Raw genomic sequence first — 16,941 nt, forward strand, 5'->3', positions numbered from 1 at the left:
TATAATAAACTTGATACTGCCAACCTTTTATACTGAAAAAAGAAAAAAAAAGTAAAATGACCTGATGTTATACAGTTACTAAGCTGCAGAACCAGAATTTGAATCCAGCTATTTCTAGATCCAAAGCCCATAACATTTCCTCTATACCATCTGCCTCTCAGGTATTAGATATAACTGTGTTTACCAGTTAGCCATGTCTGCACTGTGTGTTTATCAGTCAGTCAAGTGCAGAGTAGGTATGTGTTGCACATGCTGTCCTCTGCTAACACTGTGGGAATGGGTGGTTCGTTTCAGCAAGTAGTAAATCTGTGCCAGGCCAGCGCCAAGCACAGAGTGTACAGAGACAAATGACATAGTTTCTGTCCTCCAGGAGCTGCTTACCCAGTTAAAGGGATTAGCAGTTGCACAGTTATGGTCTATAAAGTAGAATGTGTTGAGGGCCAAAAGGGTAATACAGTATCTAGTGTTTAGAAGGTTTGGAAAACAGAGAAATTGGATCTGCCTGGGAAATCAGGAGAACTTTTTAGAATGAGTAGGATTTCAGAAAGATTGGAATGAAATCCCAGGAGGGCATTTCAACTTGAACAAAGGTATTGAAGAAGGAAAGTATACCTGAGCTTGCTCAGAGAGGGGTAGATATTAGCAATTGATCTACCCCTGGAACTCGTTGGCTGGAACTCATGGTCATCATGATCATAGCAAGGGAGCTATAAGGAATCATGAAAAGATAAAAAAGAAAATCGCTGAGCAGCAGCCAGCGATTTAGCCAGGCCTGCCTAAAACTAATTAGCATGATTTTAGAGAATCCTTGGATGAAATACTGCTTGCTTTTGTCCAGCATTGCTTGTCTTCCTTTCACTTCCAGCTATACTAAGTGATAGGCTTCTCCTTGTTCCTGTGTTCATATACCTTTCTTACCCTGGATTTCTTTATAGTTTACCCAGCTACCAAACTCCACCCATCATCATGTTCTTCATTCACTCTGTTCCACACTGGCCTCTGCTTTTTCTTGAATGCATAGGCAAACTCTTGCCTCAGAGTCTTTGAATTTTATATTCTCCCTGCCTAGGATATTTCTCACTTCTCTTAGATCTTTACTGAAAAAAAGTCAACTTGTCTCAGTGAGGCCTTCCTTGGCCACCCCATCTAAAATTGAAGCCCCTTCCCCAAATTTTCTAACTCCCTTTCCTGCTTTATTATGTTTTTTCTCTTGCCTTTAATAGTGTATTTATTTTCTGTCTTTCCTAGACAAATAAAAGTCTAGGGAAGTTTTTTGTTTTATTTTAGTTACTGCTGAATTCCCAACACTTAGAATTGCACCTGGCACATAATAAACAGAAAATACTTGTTAAATGAGAAAGTGGATGAATCCAAGACCTAGCTCAAATGCCTTCTTCTTACTATCTTCTTTGCTTTTGCACATGAAGGTTGCTTGTGGGGAACTTAACAAATTCTTATAAAACTTCCACTGTTTCCAAGACACAGGGTATAGGATCATGGCTTCTTAGACAGAAACTTATCTTTTTTCCACTCTCACTGCCACCTTGATGTTCAGGCTCAGAACTTGGACAAATGCAATAGACTTCTCAGTGTCTGCTCCTTCCATTAGTCCCCTCCATTATTTTCTTCATTCTGCCACCATGGTTATATGTTGGTCAACAAATCTGACCTTGTCCCTCCATTGATTAAAATACTTATTGGCTTCATATCACTTGCTGAATGAAGTTCAGTCTCTGTAGCATAACATGCAAAGTGCCTTCAGTTTAACCTAATCAATCTTTACATCTTTATCTCTCACTGCTTCTTATTCATAATTCAGCAACTTGCTTTTTGCCAATACCCCATTCTTTTTTTTTTTGAAATCTTTTTTTTAACTTTTTTATTTAAAAAAATTAACATACAAAACATTAAGATATCATTCCATTCTACATATACAATCAGTAATTCTTAATATCACCACATAGTTGCATATTCATCATTTTTTAGAACATTTGCATCAATTTAGAAAAAGAAATAAAAAGACAACAGAAAAAGAAATAAAATGATAACAGAGAAAAAAAGATTATACATACCATACCCCTTACCCCTCACTTTCATTTACCACTAGCATTTCTAACTAAATTTATTTTAACATTTGTTCCCCGTATTATTTATTTTTATTCCATATGTTCTACTCTTCTGTTGGTATAGTAGCTAAAAGGAGCATCAGACACAAGGTTTTCACATTCACAGAGTCTCATTGTGAAAGCTATATCATTGTTCAATCATCATCAAGAAACATGGCTACTGGAACACAGCTCCACATTTTCAGGCAGTTCCCTCCAACCTCTCTGCTACATCTTAAACAACAAGGTGATATCTACTTAATGCATAAGAATAACCTCCAGGATAACCTCTCAACTCTGTTTGGAATCTCTCAGCCATTGACACTTTGTCTCATTTCACTCTACCCCTTTGGTCGAGAAGGTTCTCTCAATCCCTTGATGTTAATTCTCAGCTCATTCTAGGGTTTTTCTCGGTCCCTTGATGCTGAGTCTCAGCTCATTCCAGGATCTCTGTCCCACGTTGCCAGAAAGGTCCACAACCCTGGGAGTCATGTCCCACACAGAGAGGGGGAGGTTGGTGAGACTGCTCATCACGTTGGCTGGAGAGAGAGGCCATATCTGAGCAACAAAAGAGGCTCTCTTCGGGGTGACTCTTAGGCCTAAATTTTAAGTAGGCTTGACCTATCCTTTGTGGGGTTAAGTTTCATATGAACAAACCCCAAGACTGGGGGCTCAGCTATAGCTTTGGTTGTCCACACTGCTTGTGAGAATATCAAGAATTCAACTTGGGGAAGTTGAATTTCTCCCCACTCTCACCATTCCCCGAAGGGGGCTTGCAAATACTTTTCCAGTCACTGATCAAATCACTCTGGGATTCATCGGGGCCTCACTCTGGACAAACCAACAAAATCTCATGTCCAAGTACTTATGACATTCAATCAAACTATCTACATGATTTATATTAGGAAATGCTCTAGTCAAAATATAAATTTTGTAACAAATAAACATTATTTGCTTTAGTCTCACACATAAGGTGACATTTTAAAGTATTAATTATCCTCTATTTTCAGCACCCTGCAATAATGACATTCCTTTGTTCTTCCTCATGCAAAAACATTTTTAAAATTTGTACATTGTACATTTCACTATTATTATACACTCTAGGCATTCCTAGATTATACCATATCGATCTTTACCATCTATCTTTCTTTCTGATTTCATTTATGTCCCCAGCTCTCCCCCCTCTATCATTCTCACATGCAGCTTCATTCAGTGTTTTAACATAATTACATTACAGTTAGGTAGTATTGTGCTGTCCATTCCTGAGGTTTTATATTCAGTCCTGTTGCACAATCTGTATCCCTTCAGCTCCAATTATCCAATATCTCACCCTATTTCTATCTCCTGATGGTCTCTGTTACCAAGGAAATATTCCAAGTTTATTCACTGATGTCAGTTCATATCGGTGAGACCATACAGTATTTGTCCTTTTGGTTCTGGCTAATCACACGCAGCATAATGTCCTTAAGGTCCATTCATGTTGTTACATACTTCATAACTTTATTCTGTCTTACAGCTGCATAATGTTCCATCTTATGTAAATGTCACAGTTTGTTTAGCCAACTCTCTGTTGATGGACATTTTGGCTGTTTCCATCTCTTGGTAATTGTTAATAATGCTGCTATAAACATTGGTGTGTAAGTGTCCATTTCTGTCCTTGGCCTCGTGTCCTTTGAGTAGAGACAGCATATAGATGGGTCCTGTTTTTTAATCCATTCTGCAAGACTATGTCTTTTGATTGAAGAGTTTAATCCATTAACATTCAGTGTTATTACTGCATGGGTAGTACTTTCTTCTACTATTTTGCCTTCTGGATTTTATATGTCATATCTAATTTTCCTTCTTTTTACCTTTACTCATAGTCTTCCTTTCTACACTCTTCTCCACACCTCTCTCTTCTGTCTTCATATCTGCCTCTAGTGCTCCCTTTAGTATTTCTTGCAGAGCTGGTCTCTTGGTCACAAATTCTCTCAGTGATTTTTTGTCTGAAAATGTTTTAATTTCTCCCTTATTTTTGAAGGACAATTTGCTGGATATAGAATTCTTGGTTGGCAGTTTTTCTCTTTTAATAATTTAAATATATTATCCCACTGTCTTCTCGTCTCCATGGTTTCTGTGCATAGTATTATTAAGCTTCCCTTGTATGTGATGGATTGCTTTTCTCATGCTGCTTTCAAGATCCTCTCTTTCTCTTTGACCTCTGACATTCTGATTATTAAATGTCTTGGAGTATGTCTATTTGGATCTGTTCTCTTTGGGGTACGCTGCACTTCTTGGATCTGTAATTTTAAGTCTTTCATAAGAGTTGGAAATTTTTCAGTGATAATTTCCTCCATTAGTTTCTCCTCCTTTTCCCTTCTTTTCTCCTTCTGGGACACCCACAACACGTATATTTATGCGCTTCATATTGTCTTCCAATTCCCTGAGTCCCTGCTCATATTTTTCCATTTTTTTTCCTATAGTTTCTGTTTCTTGTCAGATTTCAGATGTTCCATCCTCCAGTTTTGAAATCCTATGTTCTGTTTCTCAAAATCTACCATTGTAGGTTTCCATTTTTTTTTCATCTCTTCTACTGTGTCTTTCATTCCCATAAGTTCTGTGATTTGTTTTTTCAGACTTTCAGTTCTTCTTTTTGTTCTTTCCTTGCCTTCTTTATATCCTCCCTCAATTCATTGATTTGGTTTTTGATGAGGTTTTCCATGTCTGTTCTTACATTCTGAATTAATTGTTTCAGCTCCTGTATGTCATTTGAATTGTTGGTTTGTTCCTTTGACTGGGCCATATCTTCAATTTTCCTAGTCTGATTTGTTATTTTTTGCTGGCGTCTGGGCATTTAATTACCTTAATTAGTTTATTCTGGAGATTGCTTTCACTTCTTTTATCTAGGGTTTTCTTGCTGGATGAATTTGTTGTCTATCTGTTCTTTGACATTCCATTCAGCTTTATCTGGATCTTTAGCTTAAGTTTTGTTTAACAGAGGAGAATTTTTCAGTTCTTGTTTTCTTGTTTCTTGTCCTGCTCGTGTGGTGCCTTCCCCCCCACACACACACACACACTTAGGAGGGTCTACTTAGATATTATTGACCCTAGCCAGATTTTCCCAGACCAAACTGGCCTCCTATCAGGAGGAAAGAGTCACCTGCATCGGTTTTCCCTGAGGGTGAGACCCAGCAGGTTGAAAGACTTCCCTGTGAAGGCTCTGGACTCTGTTTTTCTTATCCTGCCCTGTGTGTGGCACTTGTCTGACTGCAGGCCCCACCAGCATAAGATGATGTGGTACCTTTAACTTTGACAGACTCTCCCTGCTGGGGGCATGGTGAAGACAGAGGAGAGGTTGTAGGCTGGTTTTAATGGCTTCAAATTACCAAGCCCTGGGGTCTGAATTCCTTGATGGAGGAATTCCACCTGAGCTGGGCCTCACCCCTCCCCTGGGGAAGGCACAGGCTCCAGACAAGCCCCCAAAAGAGCTCACTTCTGCCTATGCCTGGGGCAGTTGCAGCCTTAAAAGTCCTGCCGCTATACCCAGAGGCAGTCAAGCCTTTGTAGATGCACAGCCACAAAAAACTCTGTTTCCTTCTCTTTTTTTCTCCTCTTTTTCTGTCAGTCCTGCCCCCTTGGCGCTGGGGCAAAAATGAGCGACCTCCGCTTTGATCAGGTTCACCTAAGCTGGGGGCCTATTTTTAGTAGTCACAATTTGTTAATTAGTTCCACAATTGGCGTTTGATTGTGCCCAGTCCCTGCTGCTGGTAAAGTCCTTTCCTTTCCCCTCTGGGAAGCGGCCTGTGGGGGAGGGGTGCTGGCCGCCGCAGCTTTGGGAACTCACGGTTCTGGGGGGTGCTCGCAGCCGGTCCAGCTGGTCCAAACTGGGGTACACTGTGTGTCTGGTCACTGATGTGGCCCAGGAGCTGTTCTGTACTGTTTCTGGTTATTTAGTAGTTGTTCTGGAGGACGAACTTAAATGCGCACATTGTTAAGCCACCATCTTGGCCCGAAAGTGCCAATACTGCATGCCTTTTGACATTGCTGTTTTCTCTACGTAGAATGCCCTTTTCCTCTCTTATTCATAAACTTGCTCCTCATTCTTCAAGAGTAAATTAAAGGAAAATGATTGTGGTGATGAATATACTACCATATGATGATATTGTGAACCATTGATTGTACACCATGTATGGAATATTTGTATGTTAAGAATGTTCATGTTTGTATGTTGTTTTGGCTTGTCAATTAAAAAAAAAAGTAAATAAAGGGACAGTTACCACTTTGATACCTGCCCTGACCACTCCCATTAGCAGAGCTTCTCCACAGCACACACACACAGACACACACACATGACTTTTATCTTTCATATCATTTATTACTCTCTATTGAAAATATTCGCTAGTTTGTCTCTCCACTGGGCTATCTGTTCCTTGGGGAACAGGGACTGGGCATGTTTATTTCTGTATCCCGGCATCTTTATTGTCACAGTTGCAACCAAGAAAACATAATGTCCTCCTCATTTGTGTATATGAGATATATCACTCTCACATTTCTGGCATAAATTAAAGATCTGTAAATCACGTGTTCTTAGGCCTCTTTCTGGCTATCCAGGTCATATAGCAAGCATCAGGGTGACCTGACAGTCACAAGTCTCTGTTGCATTCTGATTACCACTGTTGTAATGATAAGCTCATGTAGTCCTTCCTCCCACAACCATGTTAGTTAGTCAGTGTGCTGGGCCCTGAGAATATAGACCTGCCATTATCTCTCTGAAGTGTACCTTCTAAATGATGATATAATTGAAAGAATTCTGGGATTGGGAGTCAGGAAACCTGGTGGGCTGGTTGAAATGATGTAGTAACCTAGAAAAGCCATGGTTTGATCTTAATCCCATTTTGTAAAGGCAGCCATTTCTTCTCATCCCTATTCAGTATTGTATGCTTGAAACTGTAATTAGATCATCTCCCTGGAGGTGTGATTTAATCAAGAGTGGTTGTTAAGCTGGGTTAGGTAGAGGCATGTCTCTACCCATTTGGGTGGGTCTTGATTGGTTTACTGGAATCATAAAAGATGAAACATTTTGGAGAAAACTAGAGATTCAGAGAGAGCAGAGTGTTCATCAGCCAATGACCTTTAGAGATGAAGAAGGAAGATGCCTCCCGGGGAACTTCATGAAACAGGAAGCCAGGAGAGAAAGCTAGCAGATGACCCCGTGTTCGCCATGTGCCCTTCCGGGTGAGAGAGAAGCCCTGACTGTGTTCACCATGTACCTTCTCGCTTGAGAGAGAAACCCTGAACTTCACTGGTCTTCTTGAACCAAGGTATCTTTCCCTGGATGGATGCCTTTGATTAGACATTTCTATAGACTTGCTTTAATTGGGACATTTTCTCGGCCTTAAAACTGTCAACTAGCAAATTCCCCTTTTTAAAAGCCATTCCTTTTCTGGTATATTGCATTCCTGCAGCTAGCAAACTATAACACCTGAGTTCTGGCCTAAGCTGAGCTTTGTGACTTTGGGAAAACCCATTTCTCTTTTCCTCAGTTGATTCTCTTCATTCTTCATCTTTTAAAACTAGGGAGTTCAAGGAAGCATGAGCCACTCTCTGTGAGTCAGCTACAACTTCCCAAGCTTTTGCAAAAATCACAGAGCTGCTTCCTTAGTATCCACACTGGCTTCCTCCTGCTTTCGACAGTTGTGCTCAGACTGTGTCTATCCCTCACATGCCTTGGAAGCTTCCTCCTTGAGGAAGAAAGTGAGTGGTTTCTTAGTGTAGAGTAGCCTGCAGAAGTTTCACAGAAAGCAGCTTTGAAACTTTCTGTGCCCCTCACACAGAACTTTATGGATACTTTTGTTAGAAAAAGCTCTGGGAAACCTTCCTTTAAAAATCACTTTCAATACTCAATATTAATGCACTTATATTAGACAAGACGGGTACCTCTAGCCCTGTTTTATAATGAGGCAACTGAAGATGAGGGGTAAAGTGATTTGAAATGATGTAAGTTATACCTTAGTAAAAAAACAAAATCATCAATATTATCAGCTTGCAGTAGCTCTCTTTGACCCATCCAGGCGGCGCTACTTGCCACTCTAGGTTCCCACAGCCCCCTCTGCTTCTGGCATAGTTTTTATCTTATTGTATTTTAATTACCTGTTTGTCTGTCTCCCCCAGATCAAGAATCAAATCTGACTAATCTGTGCACCCGGTTTAACACAGGAGTCCATTAATGCTAACTTAATAGAACTTGTGCTGATTTAAAAGGAAGTATGCCCCCTAAAAAATCCATGTTTTAATCAAAATCCCCTTTCATAAAGGTAGAATAGTCCCTATTCAATACTGTATGTTTGAAAGTGTAATCAGATCATCTCCCTGGATGATGTGATTTAGTCAAGCGTGGCTGTTAAACTGGATTAGGTGACAACATGTCTCCACCCATTGGGTGGGTCTTGATTGGTTTATTAGAGTCCTATAAAAAAGGAAACATTTTGGAGAATGAGAGACCAGAGAATGCTGCAGCACCACGAAGCAGAGAGTCCACCAGCCAGTGAACTTTGGAGATGAAGAAGGAAAATGCCTCCCAGGGAGTTTCATGAAACTGGAAGCCAGGAGAGAAAGCTAGCAGATGACTCTGTGTTTGCCATGTGCCCCTCCAGCCGAGAGACTGGAGTTCACCATGACTGTGAACCATGACTGTGAACACAGCCCTGACTGTGTTCACCATGTGCCTTCTCACTTGAGAGAGAAACCCTGAACTTTATCAGCCTTCTTGAACCAAGGTATCTTTCCCTGGGTGGATACCTTTGATTGGACATTTCTATAGACTTGTTTTAATTGGGGCATTTTCTCGGCCTTAGGACTGTAAACTAGCAACTTATTAAATTCCCCTTTTTAAAAGCCATTCCTTTTCTGGTATATTGCATTCTGGCAGCTAGCAAACCAGAACAGAACTGAACTAAAGTTTTATTAATATACCAATTATCTGTCATCGGAGAGGAAAGCTTCCGTCCATTCACTCCAGGCCATATGGGGAGCTCATCTCTTAAGCAGATAGAAAAAACTAATAAGAAATCTTGCAATAGAAAAACCCTGGAGTAGAAATCAAGAAATCTATCTGGTTCTTGCAAACACTAGTGAATCATACTTAGGCAAACCATTTTCTCTCTGTTCCTCAGCCTGCTTTATTTGTAAAATAGGAACAGAGACACCTGTCTTGTGTAACAAACAAGACATTCTAAAAGATGTTGTCAGCACAAGTTTAGTGTGTAAGAAAACAGTTTGCAAGTTATAAAGAGGGTTTTATTTTAATCTCATTGGCACAATTATGCCCTTCTTGATGCATGAACTTCTTTCAAACTTATGTAACACACAGGAACATCCACGAAACCTACTGAAGTGGGAAAGCTAGTTTATCTCAAATTAGATACAGTGACTGTTTTCTGGGCTGCCTCAGAAAGTATTTCAGATTTTTACCTTTTCCAGAAGTCTAACAGACTCAACTGAATTTTCACCCACAAAGGGAAAGCCAGAAACACCTGACAGACCTGCTCTCACAAGCTGACTTCTTTATTGCCTGCCTCTTTAGCTTAAAGGAGTATTTCTGTTCCATACAGTAAGAATCAATTTTTCTCCAAATTCAAAATACCAGTTTTGTTTCAAGGCCTTCAGCAAGTAGCAGCTTCAAAAATAACAAACCTCAAAGGGAGGGGAAAGTGGTATGAGAGAGGGAACTGAGCAGTTCTCTTCTGTTGGTATCATCAAGAATCAGGGAATTTTTTTTTTGCAAGTGATTTGAGAGTACATTTTTCAATTGAGGAAACAGAGACCTAGAGAGCTAGAATACACTAAATCAATGGCAGAACCTAGATGTCATGCCTCTCAGAACAGCAATTGAACATCTCTGCTAATCTCTCTCAAAACCTTCAAGAGCAGAGGTTGCTGTCCTCTCCTGGTGTTCATTGGAAGCAGACAAGGTAATTCCTCTCTCTCTTTTCCAAATCTGGCAACCATCAGCAGACAAAGGGCCATGGGGAGTCTGCAGTCCTGTAGGAAGGAAGGACCTTGGACCGTCTCCATACCAAAACTAGGTCCTATGTTAAAAAGTCAAAGGAATCAAGCATCAGCTTTGCATATAAGCTCTCACTCTAGTGAGAGAAACACAGGTGCACAGATACTATAGAATATTGTGGTAACTGCTGGTTGAAGGCATTTTATCCCACCCTAACTATAATGGTTTATGACTTTCTGTTGGAAGAAATCAGTTGAGAAGCTTCAGACCTACTAAGGATGTGTGTGTTTGTGAGTGAGAGAGAGTTGAATGCTGTATCGGGGAAAGTCCAGTTGTAAGAAACAGAAACCACTCCAGTCATTTTAAGCCGTAAGCAGTTTAATATAGAATATTAAGATACTTCAAGTCATTGAAAGTGGTAAAAAAGTGTGCTCTAGACAAAGCTTTCAGGAGGGGGCCGCTTTTTGGGGGGTTTTTTGGTTTTTTTGACAGTTCACTATTGGGTTGTTTTTTTTAACATTTTTTCATTGTGAAATATATGTACAAAAAAGCAATAAACTTCAAAGTACATTTTAACAAGTAGCTGTAGAACATTTCAAAGTTTAGTGTGGGTGACAGTTCCACAATTTCAGGTTTTTCCTTCTAGCTGCTCTAAAGCACTGGAGACTAAAAAGAAATATCAATATAATGATTCAGCAGTCAGACATTTGTTAAATCCTAATAACTTCTCTGTTATAACTCCTCCTTCTCCTTTGATCCTTTTCCCAATCTTTAGGAGTATTTGAGTTATACCCATTCTACCTTTTTTCATGTTGAAAAGGAAGTCAACGGTATAGGATAGGGGATGGAATTGGGTGATGTTCTTGGAGAGATTGGTACCTCTGGGTTTCAGGACTTATCTGGCCTAGGAGTCATCTGAAGATTTTAGATTTCTGAAAAATAAACTTAGTGTGTACAACTTTTGTAGGATCTCAGATAGACCCTGGGGTGTTCTTTAGGTTTAAGAGGAATGGTGTTGGTTGGGGTTTGGCATACTAGGGCAATTAGCAATATCTAGCTGAAATTTGCATAATAATAGCTTCCAGAAAGCCTCTCAACTCTATTTGAACTTTCTTAGCCATTGATAACCTTATTTTGTTACAATTCTTTTCCCCTTTTAGTCAGGAAGGCACTGTGGGATCTTCCAGGGCCAGGCTCCTCCCTGGAAGTCATGTCCCACACAGAAGGAAGGGTAATGATTTTCCTTGCAGAATTGGGCTTAGAGAGGGAGAGAAAGGCCACTTCTGAGCAACAAAAGAGGTTTTCTGGAAGTAACTGTTAGACGTACTTATAGGTAAGCTTTGATTCTCCATTGTAGAAATAAGTTTCATAAGAGCAAGCCTCAAGATCAAGGACTTGGTCTATTAACTTGGGAGTCCCTGGTGTTTGAGAGAGTGTCAGGGATTTCCCAGGTGGGAAAGTTTAATAGTTCCATATTTTCTCTTCATTCCCTCAAGGGATTTGCCAGTACTTTTTGATCATCTGCCCAACATACTCTGGAATGTATCCAGGTATTTCATTAAGCTATACAGAATTACAAGCACTCATTCCCATCCTGGGCTCCGTGTATTTGAGTTGCTTAAATGAATTGCCCATACTGATTGAGTTAGATTGTGTGCTACAGAAAATTTAGATTTTGGACAAAATAAACCTCTTCCTTTGATCTTAGGCAGTAGGTGAAGTCCTAAAATACAGACCATCATCCTTTCTGCTTTACCTTAGCTCCAACCAGATCGGCTTCATTCTTACCTCTAGTTGAAGCCTGATCTCTTCTTCAATTTCTTTGGCAGTTGTTGTATGTGGCAATGCTGCAGAATTCCAACTGAGTCTTAGGTGTCATACAAATACCCAAAGTTCCAAGGAAATACCAGGTTATACAAATAAAGCACAGCCTATCAGAGTCTAGAAATAATACTTCAAGCTCAGTGTAACTTAGCTCTGACAGCATGACTGCTGTAACAGCTTACAATCTAGGCCCCAATTTTCTTTTAAGTATTCTCTAAAAGAGACCATGCAATATTTGTCCTTTTATTTCTGGCTTATTTTACACAATATAATGTCCTTGAGGTTCATTCACCTCATTGCCTGCCTTTCTACTTCCTTCCTTTTATTAGCCATACAATATTCCATCATATGTATATACCACAGTTCAGCTTTCTGCTTCTCAGTCATTTTACCCTTCAGCCACATCCATCCATTGGGTATCATGGATAATGACTCAAGTAAACAAACTGTCTCACCATATCCTTATTTTGTTTCACAATTGTGCTGGTTTGAAATGATATATGTACCCTAGAAAAGCCATGTTTTAATCCTAATCCCATTTTGTAAAGGCAGCCACTTCTTCTAATCCCCATTCAGCACTGTATGTTTGAAACTGTAATTAGATCATCTTCCTGGACATGAGATTTAATCAAGAGGAGTTGTTAAGCTGGATTAGCTAGAGGTGTGTCTCCATCCATTTGGGTAGGTCTTGATTAGTTTCTGAAGTCCTGTAAAAGAGGAAACATTTTGGAGAATGAGAGTGATTCAGAGAGAGCAGAGCAGAACAACACAGCCACGAGAAGCAGAGTCCACCAGCCAGCAACCTTTGGAGATAAAGAAGGAAAATGCCTCCCTAGGGAGCTTCATGAAACAGTAAGCCAGGAAAATAAACTAGCAGATGAAGCCATATTTGCCATGTGCCCTTCCAGATGAGAGAGAAACTCTGACTGTGTTCGCCATGTGCCCTTCCACTTAAGAGAGAAACCCTGAACTTCATCAGCTGCCTTTTTTTTTTTTTTCACATGGGCAGGCACCAAGAATCAAACCCGGGTCCTCTGGCATCGCAGGCAAGCATTCCTGCCTGCTGAGCCACCGTGGCCTGCCCTTCATCAGCCTTCTTGAACCAAGGTATCTTTCCCTGGATGCCTTTGATTGGACATTTCTATATACTTGTCTTAATTGGAACATTTTCTCTGCCTTAGAACTATCAACTAGCAACTCATTAAATTCACCTTTTTAAAAGCCATTCTGTTTCTGGTATATTGTATCTGGCAGCTAGCAAACTAGAACAACAATCATCATCACTCTCAATTTTAGACACTTTTCATTGCTCCAAAGAGAAGAATAATATACCTTCAACCAAAAAGAAAATCCATAACTCCTCTTAACTCTTGTCCCTTCTCCCCCAATTATTTACTTCTGGCATTGCTGTGGTGATATCCTCCTATTAAATATAAGCCATATCATGCAATAATAGTTTTCTAGGAGGGGGCACTTTTAAGCTAGAATATAATGCCAAATGTACAATCCAAGGCTAGAAAGTTCCTCATTGCCATTACCATAAGGCACCCAGCCAGAGAGGGACAAACACTGGAGAGGAAAAGTCAACATCTGTATACTTATCTCTGTACTTACCTGTAGCAAAAGTATAGAAGAAATAAAAGAGATAGAAGAGATATCCTCTGCCTTAAGTCAACCCTCCAGATCTATAGTGAGAGCATCTGAATGGTAGAGGCCAATTTGCATCCATAACCTTGGCTACAAATGAGTCTGGGAAATGTAGTTTTTACCCTTCCAACTTCTGCAATAAAGGAAAGCACAGCTGTATGTGGGGGTTGATATTGAGCAAATCAATCCATATTAATACTGTTTATTATTTACTTTTACGAAAAGAAAACTTTTAAAAAGAAAGCTCACTATATAAAGTTAATCTAAATGTTTTTCTATACACTTTACATTAGTAATATGCTTACTCTGCTATTAATTTTCATTACTTGTTCTTTGTTTACTAGAATTGTATTTGAATAATTTTTCCTGCTCTTTCAAGGATATGCTTTGTAATATTGTGGCCAAGACTTTTTTTTTTTAATTAAAAAAAATTAACAACAAACAAAACATTAAGATATCATTCCATTCTACATATATAATCAGTAATTCTTAATATCATCACATAGTTGCATATTCATCATTTCTTAGAACATTTGCATCGATTTGGAAAAAGAAATAAAAAGACAACAGAAAGAGAAATAAAACAATAATAGAGGAAAAAAGATTATACATACCATACTCCTTACCCCTCGCTTTCATTTATCACTAGCATTTCAAACTAAATTTATTTTAACATTTGTTCCCTCTATTATTTATTTTTATTTCATATGTTCTACTCTTCTGTTGATATGGTAGATAAAAGGAGCATCAGACACAAGATTTTCACATTCAGAGTCTCATTGTGAAAGTTATATCATTGTTCAATCATCATCAAGAAACATGGCTACTGGAACACAGCTCCACATTTTCAGGCAGTTCCCTCCAGCCTCTCCACTACATCTTGAACAACAAGGTGATACCTACTTAATGCATAAGAATAACCTCCAGGATAACCTCTCGGCTTCGTTTGGAATCTCTCAGCCATTGACACTTAGTCTCATTTCACTCTTCCCCCTTTTGGTCGAGAAGGTTCTCTCAATCCCTTGATGTTAATTCTCAGCTCGTTCTAGGGTTTTTCTCGATCTCTTGATGCTGAGTCTCAGCTCATTCCAGAATCTCTGTCGCACGTTGCCAGGAGGTCCACACCCCTGGGAGTCGTGTCCCATGCAGAGAGGGGGAGGGTGGTTAGACTGCTCGTCATGTTGGCTGGAGAGAGAGTTGTGGCCAAGACTTTTTAAATTCTTTTCCTCATTAAGTTTATCTTTAGTGTTTTTCTGATTCTGAGACTCTTTTGCATCATCTTTCTACAGATCTTGCTTTGTTGACAACCCTTACACATGTTTTTGCTCCCTCCTGCCTGTTGATGCTACCAGATCTTACTTCAAAAGCTAGCATTCTTCCTCTTTAGTTCACTTTCCTCTGACCTTGCAAAAGCTCTATTCCCTTTTCTCTTCTCATTTCTAGCTTCTTTCTTTCCTAATTATCCCCAGTAAAAGGGACTGAAAAATTATAATGCCTTCTGGTCTGATTGCATACTCTGGGGTACTAGAAGTCAGATTAAATAACAAGTCAATTTTGACCAAGATCTGAGGACAAAAATATTGTTTTTTAATTTAAGCAAATATGGCTGTATTATGGAATATAATATAAAATCATCATGAATTTTTAAGGTAAAATACAAGCCTGCTCATAAATGTCTTGCTTATTGTAGCTGTTTCAAGGCAAGTAGAAATGCCCACACTCTAAAGTTTGGTGTTTACAGTTCTCTAGATTATTGTGGCATTGGTGGAAAAGTTTGATAAGAATTTGTCTACTCACATTGAAATTCTTATGGTTGAGGAAAAGATACAAAGCAAAGCTATAGGTACTTTGGTTTCCCAAAAAGGAAATTTGAAGTTGGAAAGATCTAAGCGTTCAGTGATGATTCTAGCCTAGAGTCAAGAGAGGCTTCTTACAACTGGGCAAATGAAATCCCTCCCCTCCCCTCTGCATAGGACATGACTCCTGGGGATGAGCCGGGACCTGCCATCATGGGATTGAGAAAAACTTCTTGACCAAAATGGGGAAGAGAGACATAAGACAAAATTCGTCTGAGAGATTTCAGAGTCAAGACGTTATCCTGGGGGTTATTCTTCTGCATTATACAGTTATCCTTTTTGAGTTTATGATGTATTGAGTGGCTAGAGGGAAGTACCTGTTGAACTGTGTTCCTGTAGCGTTGATTCTTAAAGACAGCTATATGAATATATGACTTTAACAATGTGACCATGTGATTATGAAAACCTTGTGTCTAATACTCCTTTCTCCAGGTATGGACAGATAAGTAAAAAAAAAAAAAAATTAGGATAAAAATAAATAAATAAATAATAGGGGGGATAAAGGGTAAAAAAAAATGGGTAGACTAAAATACTTGTGGGCAATGAGAGGAAGGGGTACAAGATGTATGAGTTTGTTTCTTCTTTTATTTCTTTCTCTGGAGTGAGACAAATGCTCTAAAAATGATGAAGGTGATGAGTACAGAACTCTGTTGTATATTGTGAACCATTGATTGTATACTATGGTTGACTGTTATGTGTATGAAAATTTCTCAGTGAAAATGTATTTTAAAAAAGAGAAAGGTGGTAGGCCATGGTGGTTCAGCAGGCAGAGTTCTCGCCTGCCATGACGGAGACCCAAGTTTGATTCCCAATGTCTGCCCAAGCTAAAAAACAAAAAAGAGAGAGAGAGACTTCTTAGATGGCGCTAGAGTCTATCTTTTAAAGGCTACTTAGTAAATGTAAATGCTGCTTGTGGAAGGGAATATAAATTTGTTCATCAGATTGCTTTCTCTCCATAAGAAAAGTTCAAGGTCTCTAGAGGAGAAGTAGTTCCTGAAAAGAACAACCATGTAGAGAAAGAGCAGGGTGGAGTCCCAGAGGTAAACTTCACCTACAGGGTAAAATGGGAGTATAGAGTTGGGGAAATCTTGACCTAGGCAGATAAAGGAAGACAAACCAGGTAGAATCCACATGCAGAATTTTTTCCTATAGATCAAATAAATTATGTTTAAAATATGTCTTTTCCCACCCAACTGTCTCCCCTTCCCTTCCCCTTCCCTCCACCCTCTTCCCACTCTTCCTCCTCTCTTACTCCCCCCCCCCCCCCCCCCCCCCCCGCTTTCCATTTGTCATCCTGAGATTCACAGCATTTGGGGGCTGGGAGAGATTTTATTGAATATATAGAAACTATATTATATAGAGTCTCTTATCCAGTACGGTTCAAAAAAACTCTGCTATAGTGGAAATGTTCTGTATCTTCACTCTCCAGTATGTTAGCCACTAGCTTCATGTGGCTATTGAGCACTTGAAATGTGGTTAGTACAACCAAAGAACTGAATTTTTTATTTAATTTCATTTAACTTAA

At 39.4% G+C, this 16,941-nt stretch overlaps 1 protein-coding gene across 7 annotated transcripts in view; it reads left to right on the forward strand.

The window, feature by feature from the left end:
• C2CD3 (C2 domain containing 3 centriole elongation regulator) overlaps positions 1-16,941 on the forward strand; it is a 235,253-nt gene that overhangs the window by 146,417 nt on the left and 71,895 nt on the right. The gene's annotated exons all lie outside the window — the stretch shown is intronic.

Source organism: Tamandua tetradactyla, chromosome 8, assembly GCF_023851605.1.
Source record: "Tamandua tetradactyla isolate mTamTet1 chromosome 8, mTamTet1.pri, whole genome shotgun sequence".
Lineage (NCBI taxonomy): Eukaryota > Metazoa > Chordata > Mammalia > Pilosa > Myrmecophagidae > Tamandua > Tamandua tetradactyla.